We start from the raw sequence: 26,115 nt of genomic DNA on the forward strand, positions 1-26,115 counted from the left end.
TGGAAAATGTTGAAGGGTGAATATGACGAAGGTGAAAATAGTCAAACATCACCACCTGTCACCACTGTCAAACATCTTATTGGTGATGAGACACGAACACTCGGATCCCCTTCGGTGGTTTTTAGTTTTATCTCATCCTTTCTGAATTCCAGGACAAATTCTTGCACAGCATGTCCTCAAATAGGATAAAATCATTTTTGTACCAAAGATCAATGGAGCACAATTTGGCTTTCATATAAGAAGAAGAATTTTGAGGCAAATAATCGCAATGATTATGAACCTATATTGTTAGTTACTGCACAGTATTGCTATCTTCAGTTACTCTACTAATCCTAAAAGCCTAGGTCCCTTTGGCTTCTCCCTTGTTTTTCGCCCTGGGTCGCCACAGCAAATCCAAGAAGGATATGCATGTTGAATTGGCACAGGTGTTACGCCGGGTGCCCTTCCTGACGCAATTCCACATTACATGTACTAGGGGAGGTACGACCACTACCTTTGCCCCCCCCCCAGGACTAAACCAAACCAACTGTTTTAGGTTCCTTAGATGACCCCAAAACATAATCAGGATGTTCCCAAAAATAAAAACTGGCCTCAAGCCAGTTATCCAAGTTGGCCACCAAAATAGGGTTTTTAACACTAAAACACCTTTACACAACATATAAACAACTTAAATATCACAGAGATTCAATGGGAAGACCATTGCAGGTCACAGCAAACTCTTTTGTGCCTAAACTGAACTCATTCATGGATTTAAGATTCAAAATGGTGTCCAAAATGGTCACCAGTAGACCCTTATCATTAAAATACATAGTAGGAACAAACAATAGACTTAATAATGACAGAAATCATTGGTGTTTAAGTGAAAAAAAAAAACCCTATTTTGGTGGCCATCTTGGACACCATCTTGGATAACTGGCTAGAGGCCAGTTTTTATTTTTGGAAACATCCTGATTGTGTTTTGGGGTCATCTGTTAAACCTAAAAAAGTTGGTTTGGTTTAGTCCTGGGGGTGGGGTGCAAAGGTAGTGGTCGTAGCTCCCCTAGTAATGGAAAATAGACAGGGTGGGGTTTGAACCTGGAACCTTCCACACTTGAGATGACCACACTAACCACTTGTCCACCACGCCTGCCAACTGCTCTACCAATACTGATAATATAAATTTAGATTTCATACGTTTGCAACATATTCATGTTGGTAACTGACAAATTTAACAATTACCATGTCAATGAATGATCAAGATAAACATGTTGCAGCCTTAAATACAACTTTTTATTCAACCAGGATTAGTAGTGTACTTGAAAAGACCAGAATTAACTATTCAGCTAATATATGCAAGGATCAATCAACAGCCTCATGCCATCAGGTTCACTGTGTTCAGACATTAGGTTTTGTAGGAATGTTGTGGAGATTTGGGGAAAAAAAAAACGCATACATTTTTGAAAAGTGCTACAATAGCCAATCAGAAAATGGATGATTCCATTTCCCCAAGAAGCCATCTTGGTGGCCATACATATATATATATATATATATATATATATATATATATACACGAGGGCTGTCAATAAAGTATAGGTCCTTTTTATTTTTTCAAAAACTGTATGGATTTCATTCATATGTTTTAACGTCAGACATGCTTGAACCCTCGTGCGCATGCGTGAGTTTTTCCATGCCTGTCGGTGACGTCATTCGCCTGTGAGCACTCCTTGTGGGAGGAGTCGTGATCACGCATGCGCACGAGAGTTCAAGCATGTCTGACGTAAAAACATATGAATGAAATCCATATAGTTTTTGAAAAAAATAAAAAGGACCTATACTTTATGGACAGCCCTCGTGTGTGTATATATATATATATATATATATAGTGATTTCTGGCCCTCTTACTTTTGGGAATGGCCACCTTATTGATTTGTCTTTCTCTCTAAATCTTTATTCTACATTTGTATGGGTTCAAAGAGGGGAATGTGCAAAGCAAAGCTCCAGCCAATTAGGGTGTCATTGTCTTATTCAAGGGCACATCAACACTCATCTGTTCTTGGGGATAGAACACCCCTCAGCCCCCTCATTAGTCTACAACACACTGAGCTACAGTCACATCACCCCATTATTACTGATCGATCTGTTGATTGTCTTTATGGTAAACCAAGGTGCAACCGCCATAGTTGGCAATAATGGAATAGAAAAAGTAGTGAACATACAACTTGTGCAATTTCTTGATATCCAGTAAATCAACAGAAAAATTACTCAAATGTGCAATGCCAGTAGTAGAGTGACTCCACATTTCTGAAAAAACATTTAACTTCACTTCAGCCAATTCTGACCAGAGAATAATTGAATTTAAAACCAATTCTAAGCTTGATCCAAAAATGGAGACGGAAGCTTTGATGTCTGTATCGGGCTATAACGATACCCGACGTAAACATCTGAAGGATGTTCAAGTGATTAATGTTGCAATTTAATCCTCAGCAGTCAATGTCTCTCTTGCTGTGGCCATTCTTTTCAAACTATTCAACATATTATCTGAAAGAATCGCTATTGAGTTACAGCATGCAACTCTCCAGTGATCGCACGCTGCCCAGAAACTCAATGTCACAATGGCGAGGTGACGTCTGTCTGATGTTTTTCTTTTGTTTTTCCAGGAATCTAAACTTCTTTAGTCCACACATGATTCCTGGAAACATGCATAAATAAATGTTATTTTGATCAGCCCCTGTCAGGATGGTGAATGTCACCAGGACGGCTCCGGTGAGTGAGGAAATAGGGTTGATGTGGCAGCACTTAGATCCATGACTCCATGCACCCATCTTCCTCTTGGGATTTTCTGACACTCTCAATAATTTCATCAGCGTCAAAGCAGATGCTCCGTGCAGATTTCAGCCCGGGAGACTTAGCGTCTGCCCGGGGTCTCGACTGACCACCGGCTCGGGAAACACGAGACGCTGATTGCTTTAGGTGTCGCTAATTCAATCAGAAAACTAAACTGTGGTTATTAGTTGTGACAACAAGATATAAGCTGAATTCTACCCAAGTGCTGGTGTTGAATGTATAAAATAACTCATTTCTTTGGTTATCATTATAATTCAGTTTTTCTCAGTTTTCTCCCCACATTCTTTAAACAGCGATGGTGTTGGCCTTGACGCAGAGACAGTACATTGTTAAAAATCCAACAGTATATAGTGCTGCTAGTTCATTCACATGCTCTTTACCATCTATTTATCACCTGGCTTTGGAATCCCACCCACACAGAGTCACTGGATGTATATTTTTCTCCTCTTTATGCCGGTTTGTCGATGAGTGTTTCTGTAGCTGACAGTAGCCGGCCAGCCCACGCATACCTGACACTGCAGCCTGTGTGTCACACTGAGAGGGCACAGTCTTGATTATGCCAAGACCACACAAACCGAAATATCCTACAATACGCCAGCTGCAGAAATCCGAGAAGCATCGTGTCAGAAATTAATGGCAATAATGGAGCCACAGTTGATGTGACTTTAGGGCTTAATTTATGCATTAAAGCTGTGAACACAGTAATTTTTTCCAGAAATCCACCCACAAATATATACTCATGCACACCCCTGAACATCGACGCTGAATATAATATGTGCAGACTGTTTTTGTGATTTTTGCCTCTGAGCACCAAAACGATATAGTTGAAATGAAACAATCAACATGCGCTTATCGTGTCGACTTTCAGCTTTAAGTCAAGGAGTTTAACAAAAAGATCCATTTAGAAATTACAGCTCTTTTTATATACAGTCTCCTCACTGTCTGAGGCCGTAAGGAATTACCGTAATTTCCGGACTATAGAGCACACCTGAATATAAGCCGCACCCACCAATTTAAAAAAAAAAAAAAAAATTGGACATAAATAGGCCGCACTTGTCTATAAGCTGCAGGTCTCCACGTTGTAATGTGAGATATTTACACAGAAAGATGTTAGACAGAAAGATTTTTTAACTTTTAATTAAATACGTACAGTAAATGCTTTTTACAGCACGGCATCCAGCGCGTGCACGGTGGCGTGCGGCATCTCCGCTCCACACGCAAAACTGAGTAACTTTAGCTTTTGTTTCTTTCTTTGTGGATCATGAGATAATTTCATCGTGTTCAGCCAGGAACACCTGATAAATGAGACGTTAATGAGGCGCTGTGACTTTTTCAACTCGTGGTGCAGACAGAGACATTGGGAGGGACAGAAGCTCCGCTGACTGATCTGATGCCACAACTGTGGCCCAAAGTGCCACAGGGACTTTTCTTCAGCGACGACAAGGAATTAAAGTATTTTCAAATGTCATTTTCCAAAATCAGGAGGCTTTATGTGGATACTTTTTCTTTAGGACATGATGATGAATCCACTAAAATGAACAGGGAAGGCTTTAAAATTTCAGTAGGAAAATCGACAGTAATGATTATTGATTATAATCAATAAATCAATCATATTGTTGATACAAATCATCACTTTTACAGCCAGTTGTTTCATTTGTTTTTCAACAAGTCAGCGGAAGGATACAGGAACTTTTCAAAGTCACTAAATATATCTTGGATTTCATTTATAGCAATCATTAATAAATACAAATGGTGTTGTTGTTGTTTGGCTTTTGGCTGCCCCCCACCCTCCCACACGTGTGCACAGATTCGCATTGGGATTTGGCACAAGTTTTACACTGGATGCCCTTCTTCACGCAACTCCAGTTTTACCCAGAGAAACAAACACAGCCCCTGGTCTTCCTAACTAGTTTCCCAGGAACAAATATATGAGTCAATCACAGGTTTCATCAATGCATTCCACACCAACCGATGTATTTATGTAATCAACATAATCTGTGGTGTTGGCGTTTCATTTCAGTCCTAATTCCAGTACCTTTGCAGATGAAAGAAGGTTCGGGTCTTCCGTCAACCGCTTATCTGGGATCAGACTGTAGGGTCCAGTCTTGCTATACAGTTGTAATACTTGGCCTCTAACCTGTGACCTCAACCAATGACTGGATAAATGGACTGCATTTATATAGCATTTTTCCATCTGTATCAGAAGCTCAAAGCACTTTACAATAATGCCTCACATTCAACCATTCATACAAACACACTCACACACCAATGTCAGGGTGCTGCCATGCAACGCGCTCACTACGTACACACCGGGAGCAACTTGGAGATTCAGGACGTTGCACAAGGGCCCTTAGTGAGTTTTCCGGTAACGCTGGGGCTTGAACCGAGGATCCTCTGGTCTCAAGCCCTACACTTAACTAGACCAGCACCTCCTGTCTTTGATCTTTGTTTGTCTTTGGTATTAGGTTTCTCCAGAGATGTCTTGGCTACCGCTGGAGTGACTTTGTGTCAAATGAGCCGTTGCTTTAAGGAGACTCAGATGAGGTGTACTACTTGCATTATGAGGGAACATCATTTACAGTCATGGTGCTCTGCTTCTCTGGAAAAAACACAGTGAGACACCCACGTTTCACCTGGCTATGGCAGAGAGAGCACGGCTTTAGGCTGGAGGAGACGTGACCATAACACACATCTTATAAACTGAGAAAACTATTATACAGCTCATAGAAATGAAACATTACAGTGACTTCCTTCCCATCTTGTTCATTAAAGACAAAGTTGAGAGTCTTATGTGATAATTGATTATTGGCCCTCAGTATGGGGCTGTGAAGCTGAACAGAATCTTAATGCAAGCCATTTGATCTTATGTCGACTTATTGACTCCCACTGTCAAACTATCAAGAAACGACTTTGTACATTTTGAAGAAGTGATTTTTAAAATCCAGCAACAACACTTTTCATGTCTTTAGGTGAGGCGATAGAAGTTGTGTGTAAAAAAAAAAAAAAAAAAAAAAAAAAAAAACTCTGCTCCCTTAGGAGCCATTGTTTAGCTGTCCTTAAACAAATAGCTCCAAATTACACTGGAGAACTTGCCAAAAGTACAAAAGATGGTATTGTGCTGGCCAGCAACCAGGTATGCAACGAGATGAATGTGAAACTGGGTGGTGCTGAAAAGGGCATGCCTACTCAGCAAAATGTCTTCAGGGTTTGTTTTTTCACTCCTATTGTTGTGTGGGCCACCAGAAGAGGAGGTACTGCTGGCCCAGGGCGCCCTGCCTGAAGTGCGGGCTTCAGGCACGAGAGGGCGCTGCCGCCATGGACACAGCCGGGGGTGACAGCTGTCGCTCATTACCTCTTGACAGCTGTCACCCATCTACTCAACATCATCTCACTCCATAAAGACCAGACGTCATCTCCACCTCGTTGCCGAGATATCATACTTCATAGGAGGTAATACTCTCAGCCTTTTTGTGAGATTTGTAACTCTGTTATTGTGAGAATTTGCAGGAGAACTGGTCGTTTGTGAGGAGGCTGTGCAAGACGGCGCTCCTTTTCAGCTGAGACCGCTGCAACATATTGAATGAGAGGTGGAGGTGGCATTCCCACCGTTGTTGTTACTGGGTGTACACACACCCACACTTGACTGTCTTTGTTCTTCGCCAGCAGGACCAGACCCGACAGTCGGGGACGGTGATCACCTGGGAATTCGGGACTTGGCGGCTCCAGTATTCACCAGGTTCTGGGGCGGTGGAAATCGTGTGGTTCCGGCTCTTCTCAGGACAGACGTCTTCTATCCTCGAGCCTGCCCACACGTCACCTCTGTGTATTGACTGTTATGATATTCTGTGATTGTCTGTATGTTCGTTGTGCACATTCACAACATTAAATTGTTACTTTTTGGCTCATCTATTGACCGTTCATTTGCGCCCCCTGTTGTGGGTCCGTGTCACTACACTTTCCCAACAGGATATCTCGGCCAGCGTCATGGACTCCGAGGGGCGTCACCCGGCTGTTGAATGACCAATGGGAGAGCAGGGAGCGCAGGCGTCTGCAGGAGACGTGATTGGTGAGCTGCAGCACATTCTCACCACCTTTACGGCTCGGTTGGATCAAATGACTGAGCAAAACATCCTCCTGAACCACAGGGTGGAGGCTCTCTCCGCACAGATGGCGGCGAGCGCTCAGGGCGCTGCTGCGGCTCGTCCTCCTGCCGACCCTGTGCAGGATATAAACGTTCCAGTGGTGGTTCAACAACCCCTCCCACCATCCCCTGAAGCATACATAAGCCCTCCTGAGCCGTATGGAGGTTGTGTGGAGACGTGCGCGGACTTTCTTATGCAGTGTTCACTCGTCTTCGCACAACGTCCCGTCATGTACGCGTCAGATGCTAGTAAAATAGCTTATGTGATTGCTCTGCTTCGGGGTAAAGCACGCGCCTGGGCTACGGCGCTCTGGGAACAGAACTCACGGTTGTTATCAGCATACACTGGGTTTGTGGGGGAGTTCAGAACAGTGTTTGATCACCCTAACAGAGGAGAGACCGCTTCAACAGTGCTGCTGTCAATGAGACAGGGACGCGAGAGCGCAGCCGCTTATGCAGTCAACTTCCGCATCGCGGCTGCGAGGTCCGGCTGGAATAACGTTGCGCTCCGCGCCGCCTTCGTAAACAGACTGTCGTTGGTTCTGAAGGAGCAGCTGGTAGCTAAGGAGGAACCGCGGGATTTAGATGGGCTTATCGATCTCGTTATACGGTTAGACAATCGGTTGGAGGAACGCCATCGGGAGCGAGGCGAAGGACGTGACCGGATACGCGTCGCCCCTCTCCCTTCCGGGTTCGATAAGGCGCCGCCCTCCCCACGCTCCACAGCCGCAGCGCTTTGTGGGGCAACAGCTCCCCCTGCTGACGTTGTTAGGGAAACGCACAGGGCCAAAATGGGGAGGCTGATCCGTGGAGAGTGTTTTCTCTGCAGCTCAACTGAGCACACACAGAGAAACTGCCCCAAACGGCCAAAACGACAACAACCGCCCTTAGAGACTGGGCTAAGGAGGGGTCAAACCATTCAAGTGAGACACACACAAATTGCCACACGACTCCCAGTCACAATCCTGAGCGGGGATTTAACCCTTCAAGCCCGAGCACTGGTGGACACGGGGTCAGAAGGGAATCTGCTAGACAGCAGATGGGCAAGGGAGGTAGGGCTCCCTCTGGTGGCGCTTCCTTCGCCATTGCAGGTGCGGGCACTAGATGGCACCCTCCTCCCTTTAATCACACACAAGACACAACCAGTAACTCTGGTAGTGTCTGGAAACCATCGGGAGGAGATTGAGTTTTTTGTGACTCCTTCTACCTCCCGTGTGATTTTGGGCATCCCATGGATGTTGAAGCACAATCCCCGGATTGATTGGCCATCTGGGGTGGTGGTTCAGTGGAGCGAAACCTGCCATCGGGGGTGTTTAGGATCCTCGGTTCCTCCCGGTTCCCAGGCTAAGGAGGAGGTCAAAGTCCCTCCCAATCTGACGGCAGTGCCGGTTGAGTACCACGATCTTGCTGACGTCTTCAGCAAGGATCTGGCACTCACCCTTCCCCCGCACTGTCCGTACGATTGTGCCATTGATTTGGTTCCAGGCGCTGAGTTCCCGTCCAGCAGGCTGTACAACCTCTCACGACCTGAGCGCGAATCAATGGAGACCTACATCCGGGACTCATTAGCTGCCGGGCTGATCCGGAACTCCACCTCCCCGATGGGGGCAGGTTTCTTTTTTGTGGGCAAGAAAGATGGCGGACTTCGTCCATGTATTGATTACAGGGGGCTGAATGAGATTACGGTTCGCAACCGATACCCGTTGCCATTGTTAGATTCCGTGTTCACCCCCCTGCATGGAGCCAAAATCTTTACTAAGCTGGATCTTAGGAATGCGTATCACCTGGTTCGGATCCGGAAGGGAGACGAATGGAAGACGGCATTTAACACCCGTTAGGTCACTTTGAGTACCTGGTCATGCCGTTCGGCCTCACCAACGCCCCCGCGACGTTCCAAGCCTTGGTTAACGACGTCTTGCGGGACTTCCTGCACCGATTCGTCTTCGTATATCTGGACGATATTCTCATCTTTTCTCCGGATCCTGAGACCCATGTCCAGCATGTACGTCAGGTCCTGCAGCGGTTGTTAGAGAACCGACTGTTTGTGAAGGGCGAGAAGTGCGAGTTTCACCGCGCGTCTTTGTCCTTCCTGGGGTTTATAATCTCCTCCAACTCCGTCGCCCCTGATCCGGCCAAGGTTGCGGCGGTGAGAGATTGGCCCCAACCAACAAGCCGTAGGAAGCTGCAACAGTTCCTCGGCTTTGCTAATTTCTATAGGAGGTTCATTAAGGGCTACAGTCAGGTAGTTAGCCCCCTGACAGCCCTGACCTCTCCAAAAGTCCCCTTCACCTGGTCGGATCGGTGCGAAGCCGCGTTCAAAGAGTTAAAACGACGGTTCTCTACTGCGCCAGTTTTGGTGCATCCCGACCCTAGCCGCCAGTTCATGGTTGAAGTGGACGCCTCTGACTCAGGGATAGGAGCCGTGCTGTCCCAGAGCGGAGAGACTGATAAGGTTCTTCACCCGTGTGCCTACTTTTCCCGCAGGTTGACCCCGGCTGAACGGAACTATGACGTCGGCAATCGAGAACTCCTTGCGGTGAAAGAGGCTCTTGAGGAGTGGAGACACCTGTTGGAGGGAACGTCTGTGCCATTCACGGTTTTCACTGACCATCGGAACCTGGAGTATATCAGGACCGCCAAGTGGCTGAACCCCAGGCAAGCCCGCTGGTCACTGTTCTTCGGGCGTTTCGACTTCTGGATCACCTATCGCCCCGGGACCAAGAACCAGAGATCGGATGCCTTGTCCCGGGTACACGAAGACGAAGTCAAAACAGAGCTGTCGGATCCACCGGAGCCCATCATTCCGGAGTCCACTATCGTGGCCACCCTCACCTGGGACGTGGAGAAGACCGTCCGGGAGGCCCTGGCACGGAGCCCGGACCCTGGAACCGGTCCGAAGAACCGTCAGTACGTCCCACCAGAGGCCAGAGCTGCAGTCTTGGACTTCTGTCACGGTTCCAAGCTCTCCTGTCATCCAGGGGTGCGAAGGACCGTGGCAGTTGTCCGGCAGCGCTTCTGGTGGGCGTCTATGGAGGCCGACGTCCGGGAATATATCCAGGCCTGCACCACCTGTGCCAGGGGCAAGGCAGTACATAAGAAGGCCCAAGGACTCCTCCAGCCGCTGCCGGTGCCTCATCGCCCCTGGTCCCACATTGGCCTGGATTTCGTCACGGGCCTTCCGCCGTCCCAGGGCAACACCACCATCTTCACGCTAGTGGACCGATTCTCCAAGGTGGCCCACTTTGTGGCCCTCCCGAAGCTCCCAACAGCCCAGGAGACAGCAGACCTCCTGGTCCACCACGTCGTCCGTCTGCATGGGATACCCTCCGACATCGTCTCTGATCGTGGTCCCCAGTTCTCCTCACACGTCTGGAGGAGCTTCTGGAGGGAACTGGGGGCCACCGTGAGCCTCTCGTCTGGGTACCATCCACAGACGAACGGACAGGCAGAGCGGGCCAACCAGGACTTGGAACAGACCCTCCGCTGCGTCACATCCGCGCACCCGACGGCCTGGAGTAACCATCTGGCCTGGATCGAGTATGCGCATAACAGCCAGGTGTCTTCTGCCACCGGCCTCTCCCCATTTGAGGTGTGTTTGGGGTATCAGCCCCCGTTGTTTCCCGTGGTGGAGGGAGAGGTCGGTGTGCCCTCGGTCCAGGCCCACCTGCGGAAGTGCCGTGTGGCGCTCCGCCCGTTCTGACTTGTTGAAGGCCCGGACGAGGGCGAAGACCCATGCAGACCGCCGGCGATCCCCGGCCCCTGCTTACCAGCCCGGGCAGGAGGTGTGGCTTTCCACGAAGGACATCCCCCTCCAGGTAGACTCCCCAAAACTTCAGGACAGGTACATTGGCCCCTTCAGGATCCTCAAAGTCCTCAGTCCTGCCGCAGTGAAGCTCCAACTCCCGGCTTCACTGCGGATCCATCCGGTTTTCCACGTGTCCCGCATCAAACCTCACCACACCTCACCCCTCTGTGCTCCCGGACCGGCGCCGCCTCCTGCTCGGATCATCGACGGGGAGCCGGCTTGGACGGTGCGCCGGCTCCTGGACGTCCGTCGGATGGGTCGGGGGTTCCAGTACTTGGTGGACTGGGAGGGGTATGGACCCGAAGAACGCTCCTGGGTGAAGAGGAGCTTCATCCTGGATCCGGCCCTCCTGGCTGACTTCTACCGCCGACACCCTGACAAACCTGGTCGGGCGCCAGGAGGCGCCCGTTGAGGGGGGGGTCCTGTTGTGTGGGCCGCCAGAAGAGGAGGTACTGCTGGCCCACCACCAGAGGGCGCCCTGCCTGAAGTGCGGGCTTCAGGCACGAGAGGGCACGGACACAGCCAGGGGTGACAGCTGTCGCTCATTACCTCTTGACAGCTGTCACCCATCTACTCAACATCATCTCACTCCATAAAGACCAGACGTCATCTCCACCTCGTTGCCGAGATATCATACTTCATAGGAGGTAATACTCTCAGCCTTTTTGTGAGATTTGTAACTCTGTTATTGTGAGAATTTGCAGGAGAACCGGTCGTTTGTGAGGAGGCTGTGCAAGACGGCGCTCCTTTTCAGCTGAGACCGCTGCAACATATTGAATGAGAGGTGGAGGTGGCATTCCCACCGTTGTTGTTACTGGGTGTACACACACCCACACTTGACTGTCTTTGTTCTTCGCCAGCAGTACCAGACCCGACAGTCGGGGACGGTGATCACCTGGGAATTCGGGACTTGGCGGCTCCAGTATTCACCAGGTTCTGGGGCGGCGGAAATCGTGTGGTTCCGGCTCTTCTCAGGACAGACGTCTTCTATCCTTGAGCCTGCCCACACGTCACCTCTGTGTATTGACTGTTATGATATTCTGTGATTGTCTGTATGTTCGTTGTGCACATTCACAACATTAAATTGTTACTTTTTGGCTCATCTATTGACCGTTCATTTGCGCCCCCTGTTGTGGGTCCGTGTCACTACACTTTCCCAACACCTATTGCACTATTCATTGAAGAACTGCAAGCATATATTACATAGATGAAAGTGCGACGACTACCACGATATGAGTGTACATCTAAATGGTTTTTAATAACTATCACTGAGATTTTTTTATTGCACAAGTGCGACGGCTGATGTCATGTGCACAAGGACGGTGTGGATGTTTAGCCTCAGCAATTTTTTTTATATAGACGCTGCAGCGCTCCTATGCAAAAGCACTGAGTGGAATACTGTACTGGCGGTCAGAGGGGTGGGGCCTGTGATCAGAGCAACCTTATTTTGATTCGCCGTTAAACAGGAAACTCAATAAAGTGCCCTTGAGCAAGGTCCTTCATTCCCAAGTTGCTCCCGGTGTGCAGTTGCGAATCAGGTTGTCACCAGTAATGTTTTTCTGTCTACTATCTTTACCGGTTAGTTGATAAATCAGTGTAGTTATTGAACACACACACGTAGAATACAATGTCGAACAAAAATCCAGATTCAAACCTAAACATTTCACTGGAAGAGGTGGCAGACAGACGACTTTATGGCTTCAGTAATGAGTGTATTTAGCGGGAGTGGCTGTAGCATAGTCAACGTGCAGGTTTGCTCACTTTGGTTCTGTGCGCGGTCACCTGGTTGCACGTATTTTATGCTTCATTTTTAATGAACTAGCACTGTAAAGTCTCCCATTAAGCAAGATAGGATGCCATAAAACAGTAAAAAAGAAGTTTCCATAAAAAAAGCTTCATTAATGCTTTTCAGTAATGACAAATGCACAATAACCGTGCACGTAGCCAAATCGAGCGAACGCGCATGATGATTGTGTGAATAACCTTGTCTGTATTTAGCAGCAACAAGGAGAGCAGATTTCTAAAGCTCTCCCTGCTAATGGTAGTTTAATGAATGTGAACAGGCAGGACCCATGGTGGGGTTTTTTCCTTCTTCTTTTTCTTCTGGTGGTCCATTATCCAAAACTGTATCCATTTCCTCTTCAGGTGTTTGCACATTGTACCATTGCTGCTGTGTACTAACGTAGTGACAAGGGTCAAACAAACTGGATGGATTTAGGATCAGAGTAAATGAATTAAGTTACAAATGGTTTTATACACATTGTACTTGTAATATAAGTTAGAGGCAGCTTCACAGTAGAAGAATGCAAAGCTTTAAACAAAATGAATGAAAAAGATACTTTTTGGATAAAACTTGCATGTGAAGGTGCATATGACAATATTTTAGGTGTTGTCTACAGGAAGGGCGATGGCTCTCTTGAGTATAATGGCAAATTATTGCAACAAATAGATGCAGTAATGTCACTTTGTAATGCAAAATTGTTAATATGTGGTGATTTTAATATACTAAATGTAGATTGGGTACATAGCATTGTTAACGATGCTGACAACTCAGTGTCACAACTGTTTTTTGATAGATTTAATGACTTATATGTGTATCAGAGAGGACAAGACACTCTTCACTGTTTAGACTTAGTGCTAACAGCAGATGAACATAACATTTTTAATGTTGATGTACTCGGTCATCTTAGTCGGGCAGACCACAGCGTCATTAATTGGAATTACTTGGTCACAAAGGAGAGAATTTGTGCTAAGGATATGTACAGGTATGATTATCGTAAGGCTGATTATGACAAACCTGTGACTAGGGCAAGTAATAATGTTATTAATAATGCTTGGAAGTATTTCCATGTGAAATTGGTAAATGCAGTTCACCAGTGTGTACCTCTTGTCGAAATATGGTTTAATGTAGCAGCAAAAAGGAATGTAAGGAGGAAATATTTTATCTGAAAGAGGTATGTTGAGTCAAGGTCTTATGCTCGGTATAGGGAAAATTGTAAAGTTAGAAATAAAGTAGGCAAAAAACATAAACGAATTAAGAGAGAGTATGAAAAAGATTGGATACCTAATGTAATAAAAAAATTCTTAAGCTTTTTACATGTATGTAAACAGTAGGCACCTCCCTTGAAAGGTGGGAATGATTGCTTAACACGCAATGACCTTGAAACTGCAGAGGAGCTAAATAGATTCTTCCAATCAGTCTGTTTGTGAAGATGATAAGGAGTTGGTATATTTCGATGATTTTGTACATTGTTCATTAGATAATGGTGCTCCAGATCCTTTCAACTATATTGGCTTTCCTAGCAATATTTCTGTTGGAGATTTTTCACACCACTTGATGTTAGGAATTTAATTGCATTCAACATAGAGAAATGATCATTTTCCCGACAAACATCCTCAAAAACAATGGCCGCTCTGAAGGACTGATACGGGAAGCAAAAAGGCTATTGATGTCGGTGGATCGAATAATTTCTTAATGGTTTTCGAAAAGAACCGGTTCTCGATGCCCAATCCAAATAATATGTCACACGCCCACTCACACCGACAGTCAATTTAAAGTTTCCAGTTCTCCTAACCTGCATGTCTTTAGAAGGGGGATGAAGCTGGAGCACCTGGAGGAAACCCATGCAAACACAGGGAGAGCATGCAAACAAAGGTGCAAAGTGATACCACGAGGAAACATTGCTAACAACTAATCCACCGTACCACCTACTGTAGTTCTACTCTAAAGTATGAACTTTTAAAGAGGTAATTCACTTTTATTTACATTCACTGTCTGTTGTTGATCAGCTAATCATACAAATACATAATGGTGCATCACCCATTCAGTCGACATGGGTAACTGGTTTTCATAATACAGTGAAAAGAAAAAATCATTGAATGACCAACTGAGTTGTTTGGTCCATAAAATGCCAGAAAATGGTGAGAAAATGTCAACCAGTGGACAACATGGTGGCTTAGTGGTTATCACTGTTGCTTCACAGCAAGAAGGTCCTGGGTTCACTTTCCACCTGGTCTTTTGTGTGTAATTTGCATGTCCTCTCTGTGTTTGCCTGGGTTCCTCACGGGTGTTTTTGCTTCCTCCAACATCCAGAGACATGCAGGTTTAGTGACCAGGAAACTTTAAATTGGCTTTAGGCATAAGTGAGACTGAATACGTACATCTGTCTGCATGTCTTGGCCCTGGGATAGACTGTCTTCCTGTCCAGGCTGCACCGCCTCTCACCCAATGACCGCTGGTATAGACTCCAGCTCCACTGCAATAAGCAGGCATCAAACATGAATGCATGTCAATCAGTGCTTGCCAGAGCTCAAGGTGATGCCTTCAAACAGAGAGTTCCTTATCCACTCGGTAGCTGAGCTGGCCTGCTAATATATAGACCTGGAATTGAATACAGCTCATGCTCCCTGTCTGTGTCCTTGGACAAGAAAATTTATTATACACTGTCTCATTCCACCCAGCTGCAAAAAAAGGGTACTGGCCTTGGCTGGGGAAGGACATGTGAGGCATCATTATAAAGTATTTTCAGCATCTGCTAGATATAAAAGTGCTACAGAAATACAGTCCTTCTACTTCAAATGTCTTGTTTCATCCAGAGATACTCAATTCAGTGCCAGAGAGGACTAAAGAAACCACTAAAATAAGACAAAGAATTCACATGTAAGAAGCTGAAATCAGAGAGGTGGATATTTTTTGGAAAAAAGAAATAGAAAAAAGTCCCAAAACAATTAATTATCAAAATAATTTTTCATTAATTTAATTTTCTTTTAATAATCAGTGAATCATAGCTCCAGATTAGATGTTAATTGACAGCGTGATTTCCTCAAATGTACACTCAACAAAAATATAAACGCAACACTTTTGGTTATGCTCCCATTTTCTATGAGATGAACTCAAAGATCTAAAACTTTTTCCAGATACACAATATCACCATTTCCCTCAAATATTGTTCACAAACCAGTCTAAATCTGTGATAGTGAGCACTTCTCCTTTGCTGAGATAATCCATCCCACCTCACAGGTGTGCCATATCAAGATGCTGATTAGACACCATGATTAGTGCACAGGTATGCCTTAGACTGCCCACAATAAAAGGCCACTCTGAAAGGTGCAGTTTTATCACACAGCACAATGCCACAGATGTCGCAAGATTTGAGGGAGCATGCAATTGGCATGCTGACAGCAGGAATGTCAACCAGAGCTGTTGCTCGTGTATGGAATGTTCATTTCTCTACCATAAGCCGTCTCCAAAGGTGTTTCAGAGAATTTGGCAGTACATCCAACCAGCCTCACAACCGCAGACCATGTGTAACCACATCAGCCCACATCCAGCATGTTCACCTCCAAGATCATCTGAGACCAGCCACTTGGACAGCTGCTGAAACAATCGGTTTGTATAACCAAAGAATTTCTGCACAAACTGTCAGAAACCATCTCAGGGAAGCTCATCTGCATGCTCGTCGTCCTTAGGTGTTCTCTTCACGGATGAATCCCGGTTCACACTGTCCAGGGCAGATGGCAGACAGCGTGTGTGGCGTCATGTGGGTGAGCGGTTTTCTGATGTCAATGTTGTGGATCGAGTGGCCCATGGTGGCGGTGGGGTTATGGTATGGGCAGGCGTCTGTTATGGACGAAGAACACAGGTGCATTTTATTGATGGCAATTTGAATGCACAGAGATACCGTGACGAGATCCTGAGGCCCATTGTTGTGCCATACATCCAAGAACATCACCTCATGTTGAAGCAGGATAATGCACGGCCCCATGTTGCAAGGATCTGTACACAATTCTTGGAAGCTGAAAATGTCCCAGTTCTTGCATGGCTGGCATACTCACCGGACATGTCACCCATTGAGCATGTTTGGGATGCTCTGGACCGGCGTATACGACAGCGTGTACCAGTTCCTGCCAATATCCAGCTACTTCGCACAGCCATTGAAGAGGAGTGGACCAACATTCCACAGGCCACAATTGACAACCTGATCAACACTATGTGAAGGAGATGTGTTGCACTGCATGAGGCAGATGGTGGTCACACCAGATACTGACTAGTATCCCCCCAATAAAACAAAACTGCACCTTTCAGAGTGACATTTTATTGTGGGCAGTCTAAGGCACACCTGTGCACTAATCACGGTGTCTAATCAGCATCTTGATATGGCACACCTGTGAGGTGGGATGGATTATCTCAGCAAAGGAGAAGTGCTCACTATCACAGATTTAGACTGGTTTGTGAACAATATTTGAGGGAAATGGTGATATTGTGTATGTGGAAAAAGTTTTAGATCTTTGAGTTCATCTCATACAAAATGGGAGCAAAACCAAAAGTGTTGCATTTATATTTTTGTTGAGTGTAGTTATAAAATGACATGGCCAAATTTTTGAAGCTCCTCTGCTGTTGAACAGCGTGATGAGCTTTTCTCTCGTCAGCCAGTGCTGACGTGAACCGCGCAAAATTATTTCATGAAATGTCACGTCACAAATGTAGAGGCTGTTTTTTTTCTTTTAAGTGTAACTACACCATAAGTTTGAGCCCTGTTTAATTACACTGATTGTACCACTGCGCCAAACCCGCACTGTTTCAGTCATAATTTTACTTTACGAACATTATTTTACATAACGGACATCACATTAACCAGTAAACTTTGAATTGCAGGTGGCATGTACATGATAAATACATGCGGTTACATAGACACAGTTAGTGTCATTTCTGTGTGTGTGTGTGCGTGTGCATGTGATTAAGTCATTTGAACATGGTTTAATCAAAGTAAATAAATTGGACGCCACTTCTCAAATTGGAGGTGGTAGATGTATCACACTCATCTGTCGTGCTGCCTCCGAATGCCTGTAAGGATTTAATTAACTGAAGAATTTCATACGGTGTATAGCAGCTGTGGATGACAAACACAGCATTAATTTATTGATCAGTGCAGAGGAAGCTCTTCTCATGTACTTTCAGATGACATATGTTGTGCGATGGCGCTACATTGCAAAAACCCCAATTCTTACTAAGAATGTTTGAATTCCTAGTGGATTTCTAGGGATACCATAACTAATTTATGCTTAATTTGACACGGCATGTAATAAGTACAATTTCAGCAAGATAAGAGGACTATAACTTTTAAGTCATCTCTGAGTTGGAACTGAGTTGACTCACCACAACGTATGCAAGCTGCCAAGGTGTTTGTCAAAGATTTAGTAGTTCCTCATTTGAATAAAATAAAGCTGAAAATGACTTTTCTAAGCTAATTTCATGAAATTATTTCAAGAAATCTTTTCACTAGTTGTTGGACAGCATAGCCTGTTTATACACAGATTGTCTAGGTTTGCAATTGTCATGGATCAAGACTAAGATCTAGGCTTTCAATGGCTTCCTGAACTCAGTTATCAGAACTATGCCTGTATGCAGCAAATGTGTTAAACATGTAGCAACTTTCATTCATCTCAGTGGTGTCATTTATATCTCTGGCTCCAGGGGATTCAGGCTCGGACTGATAATCTGTGATTTTGGGCATTTGCCCGGTGGGCCGCTGCACGTTTAGATGTGCGTGGGCCGGCCCTCCCATATTTATAGAGATTATGGAAATATACAGTGTTCTGGAACCGCGCGCTGCTGTCGACACAAGGAAAGTCCGTGATCGGTGAAGCTACAGCATTTAATCGGCGCAGCTGCAGAGCCACTTCCTGAATTTGTGTCAAAATAAAAGTTCTGTAGTGTTTCATACACGGCACAGTCTTATTCTAGGTTTCCGTTTTCTTTTCGTTTGATCACACAACGGAGACTTACATCGAGCACAATGATTGACATGACCAACAGCCAATGACAATGGAGAAGCATTCAGGGTGGCCAATCAGATTGCAGGAAGAGCAGGCGGCCGCTCCTGCCCCTGTGAATGGATTGAGTCCTCTGCACCTGGACTTCTCTCCGCTCTTCTACTGATACAACGTTGGAATCGTTTCTTTTATCTTAATTAACTGTGCTTTACTTTTGTTAATCTTTAAATGCAACAGCTACGGACTTCAGCTCCTTAATTTGCTGCTGTGTGAATCCTAGCAGTGGTTACACATTACCCCCCCCCCCTCTCTCTCTCACACTCGCTTACTCACACACTTTGGAGACACAAAAACTTTTTTTCCGCTTGTGTGCATTTGCTTCCGTTTTGTCAGACCCGGCGCCAGAAAAAAAAAATATTAAGGGGGGGGCGATGAGTTTATCACGTGCGCTCCTGGAAAGCTCGTGTATTTACGCTGCACCGTTGTAAGAGACTGACCAAGAGTGAAGAGTGATGACAGTATTTTTTTAATTATTATTTGAATGTATAGATGCTCGGTCAAGTGATCTCTTGCATACCACAGAGCCGGTGTTCTGTCGAGATGAGGTGCGCCAACTTTCGACACTCTGAGCTGTGATGTACCTTCGCATCGTGGCAGAAACCACTGATCTCTACAAAATGGATTGGACCAATCCGATTGGTGCAGAAACCACTGATCTGTACAAAACATTAACGTGTGACAGGACTGCTCATTTACAGAGCAGTTTTCTGAAGAAAAATCATTGGAAATGTTTTTTTGTTGTTGTTACCTCAAAATTTCTGATTACTGTTAAAAAAGCTTAGAACACTTGTAATTAAAATAGGTAAATAAATCAATAAATGGTTCTTTAGAAACCTTTCATCTGTATTAAAACCACCTGTTATTTCAGATTAGATAATTTCTTGTTTAACATAAGGAACCTCAGACATTTATTTTTAGACAAATAAAATAACATGGAAACTTGTATATTTTTTGAAGTCTGGTAGATTATTTATATCTTATTTCAACCAGAAAAACAAACACTAAATAAATACAAGTGTTTATTATAAATGCAAAAGGAAATAATTTAACAATGACTGCAGTGTGATTGTAAAGTAGGATTACTGTGACATAAACCTCATGATGTTATATATATATATATATATATATATATATAATATATATATATATATATATATATATAGTCATTTAAACTTATAAATAAAATAAAATATGTAATTGCCTTTAATGTTATCAGGACGCCCCCTCGTGGCGCCGGGTCCGTGTTTTGTACTATGATCAAGGTGAAATGACAGTGAAAGTGTGTGTTTAGGTGTGTGTTCATGGTGTTTAGGTGTATAGTATTTGTTCATTGGGGGTTCGGTATGGACGGGTGGGTGTGCGTGTTTGGGGGTGGATTTGTCGGGCCAGTAGTGGGCTGGTCCAGAGGAAAAATGCCAGGGCCGAAATTTGTTCCCAGTCCGACCCTGAGGGGAGCTCAAGGAGTCATGATGTCACTGGACAGAGATGTTTGCCATGATAATATCTTTGTAGGAGAACAAAAGTCCAAGTCTTTAGGATCCTGGTGCTTCCTGTCTTATTGTGTAATTGTGAGACTTGGATGCTAACCAGTGACCTAAGGTGATGACTGGATGCATTTGGTACTTGGTTTCTTTGTTGCGTTCTCGCGTCCTACCGCCGGCATGACTTTGTGTCAAGCAAGCGGTTACTGAGGGAGACTAAGATGAGAACTTGTACTGTGAGAGAGTGCCCACTACAACATTTCGGCAATGTGGCATTTCTCTGGGCGTGGTCCAGGGCGCAGGTGCCTGATGGTTGAGGATCCCAGAGGCTGGAGAACGCCAAGATGCAGCCCAGTCTCACACTTTTTCTTTTTTGTGATACCATCACGAAAAATGTCACATTTTTGTGACACATTTTGTACGACTTCAGTTGTTCAACAGTCTGGGGTCTCTGTTGTCGTATTTTACACTTCATAATGCACCACACATTTTCAGTGGGCAACAGGTCTGGACTGCAGGCAGACCAGTCTAGTACTAGTAGTAGCAGCATGTGTTGCTCCAAAACTTGGATGTACGTTTCAACTTCGATGGTGTCATCACAGATTTGTAAGTTGCCCATGCCATGGGCACTAACACACCCCCATACCATCACAGATGCTGGCTTTTGAACTTTGCGCCGGTAACAGCCTGGATGGTCTTTTTCCTCTTTTGTCTGGAGGACACGACATCCATGATTTCCAAAAACAATTTGAAATGTGGACTCATCAGACCACAGCACACTTTTCCAGTTTGCGTCTGTCCATTTCAAATAAGCTCGGGTCCAGAGAAGGTGGCAGCATTTCTGGATGTTGTTGATGTATGACTTTCGCTTTACATGGTAGAGTTTTAACTTGCACTTGTAGATGTAGCAACGAACTGTGTTAACTGACAATGGTTTTCTGAAGTGTTCCTGAGCCCACGCAGTAAGATCCTTTACACAATGATGTTGGTTTTTTTTATGCAGTGCCACCTGAGGGATCGAAGGTCACAGACATTCAATGTTGGTTTTTGGCCTTGCCACTTACATGTAGAAAGTTCTCCAGATTCTCTGAATCTTCTGATTGTATTATGGACTGTAGATGATGGAATCCCTAAATTCCTTGCAATTGAACGTTGAGAAACATTGTTCTTAAACTGTTGGGATATTTTTTCACGCAGTTGTTCACAAAGTGGTGATCCTCGCCCCATCTTTGCTTTGCTTGTGAACGGCTGAGCCTTTAGGGGATGCTCCTTTTATACCCAGTCATGACACTCACAATTAGTGTCCTCAGTTCCCAAAACGCTTATTGAGTGTTGTTAGAAGGTATTCAATTGAATATAGGTTGAAGAGAATTTGCAAATCATTGTGTTCTGTTTTTATTTTCATTTTACACAATGTCCCAACTTCACTGGAATTGGGGTTGTAATTAAAAATCTTATGAGTCAAAAGCTTGTTTCCACTTAAGATATTCAAGGTACATTATCTAAAAACCAGACCTTACATCTGACTGAAACTGTACTTAAGTGAATTTGCCTTATATTAAGTGTATATTAGACACTTTGATACCAATTAGGCAAATATACTTCATTCACACAATATACTTCAATCACACTGTATGTTTTACACGCGTATGATAATTGTGAGTTTCGGTTCATATTTAAATTACCGTGCATTTTTCAGCATGTTCATTCTACCAGTGCTGGTCTTATTTCCACCAGAATATCTGCAACTCACTTTGTGCCTTCTTCATCTGAATTAAACTCCAACCTGTTGGCACCTTTTCTGACACCTTTTCACATGCCTGCTGTGCTAAAGGGTGTTTCAAGGTCAGAGGTGTATCAATTGTACGTTGCATTGCCATAAAAGTAGTGCACTGTAATTGACTTTGTATGCTTCTGCTTTTTACTGCCACTCTGTGACTTAGTACGTGAAGGAATTGATACAAAGAGAAAGGAGTAAAAGGTCAACCTGTCATATTCTCAACTACAACATGGTGCTCAGAACAGCCCTCTCCAGACAAGCGCCACCTGTCAGACGGATCGATGACCTCACATATGATTGTCATAAACAATTACAAGTGCTCGTCTTTGGAGGAAAGTTGCTGATTTGGTCTAGAGGGACGTAAGATGGAAGTGGGTTGTTGAAAATGAAGGAGTTTGAATATCTTGGGGTCTTATTCCTGAGTAGCGTCAACATTGAGTGGGAAATGAAAAGGCAGTGTTGTCCTCAAACATAGCATAAGTTTTGCTTTATATTATGGTTAAGAGGGAGAACAACTTGGCCATAAAGCTCTCTTTTTACAACCCCAATTCCAATGAAGTTGGGACCTTGTGTAAAATGTAAATAAAAACAGAATACAGTGATTTGTAAATCCTCTTCAACCTATATTCAATTGATTACACCACAAAGACAAGATATTTAATGTTCAAACTGATAAACTTTATTGTTTCTGTGCAGATATTTGCTTATTTTGAAATGCATGCCTGCAACACGTTTCAAAAAAGCTGGGACAGTGGTATGTTTACCACTGTGTTACATCACCTTTCCTTCTAACAACACTCAATAAGCATTTGGGAACTGAGGACACTAATTGTGAGTGTCATGATTGGGTATAAAAGGAGCATCCCCAAAAGGCTCAGCCATTCACAAGCAAAGATGGGGTGAGGATCACCACTTTGTGAAAAACTGCATTAAAAAAATAGTCCAACAGTTTAAGAACAATGTTTCTCAACGTTCAATTGCAAGGAATTTAGGGATTCCATCATCTACAGTCCATAATATAATCAGAACATTCAGAGAATCTGGAGAACTTTCTACACGTAAGCAGCAAGGCTGAAAACCAACATTGAATGCCCGTGACCTTTGATCCCTCAGGCGGCACTGCATTAAAAACTGACATCATTGTGTAAAGGATCTTACCGCGTGGGCTCAGGAACACTTCAGAAAACCATTTTCAGTTAATACAGTTCGTCGCTACATCTACAAGTAAGTAGTTAAAACTCTACCATGCATAGCGAAAGCCAAACATCAACAACATCCAGAAACACCACAGACTTCTCTGGGCCCGAGCTCATTTGAAACGGACAGACGCAAAGTGGAAAAGTGTGCTGTGGTCTGATGAGTCCACATTTTAAATTGTTTTTGGAAATCATGGGTGTTGTGTCCTCCGGACAAAAGAGGAAAAAGACCATCCAGACTGTTACCAGCGCAAAGTTCAAAAGCCAGCATCTGTGATGGTATGGGGGTGTGTTAATGCCCATGGCATGGGAACTTACACATCTGTGATGGCACCATCAATGCTGAAAGGTACATCCAGGTTTTGGAGCAACATATGCTGCCATCCAAGCAACGTCTTTTTCATGGACGTCCCTGCTTATTTCAGCAAGACAGTGCCAAGCCACATTCTGCACATGTTACAACCGCGTGGCTTTGTAGTAAAAGAGTGCAGGTACTAGACTGGCCTGCCTGCAGTCCAGACCTGTCACCCATTGAAAATGTGTGGCGCATTATGAAGCGCAAAATACGACAATGGGACCCCGGACTGGTGAACAACTGAAGTCGTACATCAAGCAAGAATGGGAAAGAATTCCACCTACAAAGCTTCAACAATTAATGTCCTCAGTTCCCAAATGCTTATTGAGTGTTGTTAGAAGGAAAGGTGATGTAACACAGTGGTAAACATACCACTGTCCCAGCTTTTTTGAAACGTGTTACTGGCATCCATTTCAAAATGAACAAATATTTGCACAAAAACAATACAGTTTATCAGTTTGAACATTAACTATCTTGTCTTTGTGGTGTATTCAATTCAATATATATATATATATATATATATATATATATAGAAGAGGATTTGCAAATCATGGTATTCTGTTTTGAGCAACTGAAGTCCTCTATTAGGTGCCACATGGTCAAAAAGCACAAAGTACAAAGCACAAAGGCATTACTGTAAAGCACAAAGCGCTTTACAGTAATGCCTCACATTCACCCATCCACACACCGATGTCAGGGTTCTGCCATTCAAGATGCTCATTACACACCGGGAGCAACTTGAGGATTAAGGACCTTGCCCAAGGACCCTTAGTGATTTTCCTGGCAGATGAGGGTTTGAAACAAGGATCATCTAATCTCAAGCCCACTGCTTAGCCAGTAGACCATCACCTTCCTGAGTTCTGTTTTGGTTTTTGGGCGCAGATCTTTGGTTGAGTCCCCTTTTGTTTCTTGTCGGTTGATGTTTCACTGTGTTTGTCAGTCTGTGTCTGTCTGTTTGCAGACATGGCCCTGTCACTTGGTGTTCCAACAGCTGCGCTACATCAAAATCACCACACCTCTCTCTCGTCTCCTCATTACATGTCCCTGTTTAAGTTCATCACTTCACACCTGGAACATCCTGTCACGATGACCATCTTCATTTACATTCCAACCAACATGTGCTGTGAGGCCTGCTAGGTTGCACCCAAAAGCATAATGGAGGTTGACCTACTTTGACGGCCAGTGGACAGTTTTGTCTACACAAGTTTGACAAAGTGTTTTAATGCATAAATGATTGAGGAAATCTTTAATTTTAATTTCTTTCACTTTGTCTCTTTCTATGGTATGTTACATACCATACAGTCGTTACATAATGGTACCCGCACTTGGGCACAAACCACAAAGGACCAAACGCAGGCTTTGTTATATCAACTCTGCTATTTTCACTGTGCAAGTGTGATGACTGCGTTGCTCTTCGCAAACATAACTGCTATTTTTGTTGGCCCAAACACAGATGCGCTTCTGTAAGTGCAAAAGGGCTGAATACAGTCAGTCCTCAGTGGATCTTGTGCATGTTGTTTTTATGAATGTCACAGTGTGAAAGGAGTGACGTTAACTTCTTTTTTTACGTTTGTAAATGGTAAATGTTAAATGGACTGCATTTATATAGCGCTTTTCCATCTGCATCAGACGCTCAAAGCGCTTTACAATTATGCCTGACATTCACCCCATTGTCAGGGTGCTGCCATACAAGGGACCTTAGTGATTTCTCAGTCAGGCTGGGATTTGAACTGAGGATCTTTTGGTCTCAAGCCCAACACCTTAACCACTAGACCATCACCTCCCCTTTGTAACAATTTGTGGTAATCCTTTTTGCACATCAGAAACTATGGCTTATAAAACAAACATCTTTGATGGTTTCACGATATAGAAATATTTCTAAGAGCTAAAGTGTCTCCTCTTGAGAGTTTCACTCTCAGTTAATTAACACTAGTAGCTGTTGACATTACACAGCTTTGCAGTATACTGGGCTAATCAGTACTAAAAGTGGCACCATACTTCATCCAATACCCCTTTTTAATAATGAAAAGTGAGGTAGGGAGAGTGCCCGAAAATCTCGTGACATCCTGACTCCAACGCTAGGTGCATTAATTGGCGAGGGTTGCCATAACATCAGAAGACCCGTTTTTTTTGTTGTTGTTGTTGGGGTTTTTTTCCTCTTCTAAGGTCATGTTGAACTTCATTCACCCTGCTTTCCTAAGTTTAACCTGTTTAAGCCCAGATTTTTTTTATAAGTGGAAAAAGTTGAATAGTACCTTTTGAAATTTTTATTGTGAGTAGAAAATGACAGTGATACACTTTGGCAACAGTTGTTGCCAGTGGAGCAAAACGGGTTAAGGGCAGCTACAGTTTGGGTTTAACAAACTCGTTGATTTGCATCCACATCCACAGACTTGTCTCTGGAAGCTCAGACTTCTGTAGAGTCTGTGGACAGAGGTCTATTGCGATGTCAATACCTTTGCCGGAAGGTAACGTCCAAGTCTTCAGAGTCCTGTTGTTTTCAGTTTTATTATACAGTTATGAGACCTGGGTGCCCACAAGTGACCAAAGTCACAGTGTAGTAAGTCTCTCCAAAGAATCCGACGCTGCTACTGGAATGATATTGTGTGAAATGAATGTTTGCTTGGTTGCAAACAGATGAAGCATACTACATGCATGGTGAGAGAGTGTTAGCTCTGACACTACAGTCATGTGGTTTGTT

The 26,115-nt window shown here is 44.3% G+C and overlaps 1 protein-coding gene across 2 annotated transcripts in view; it reads left to right on the top strand.

Moving 5' to 3' along the window:
• Positions 1 to 26,115, top strand: part of LOC117524397 (glypican-6-like) — a 303,252-nt gene that overhangs the window by 124,840 nt on the left and 152,297 nt on the right. The gene's annotated exons all lie outside the window — the stretch shown is intronic.

Source organism: Thalassophryne amazonica, chromosome 14 (genome assembly GCF_902500255.1).
Source record: "Thalassophryne amazonica chromosome 14, fThaAma1.1, whole genome shotgun sequence".
NCBI lineage: Eukaryota > Metazoa > Chordata > Actinopteri > Batrachoidiformes > Batrachoididae > Thalassophryne > Thalassophryne amazonica.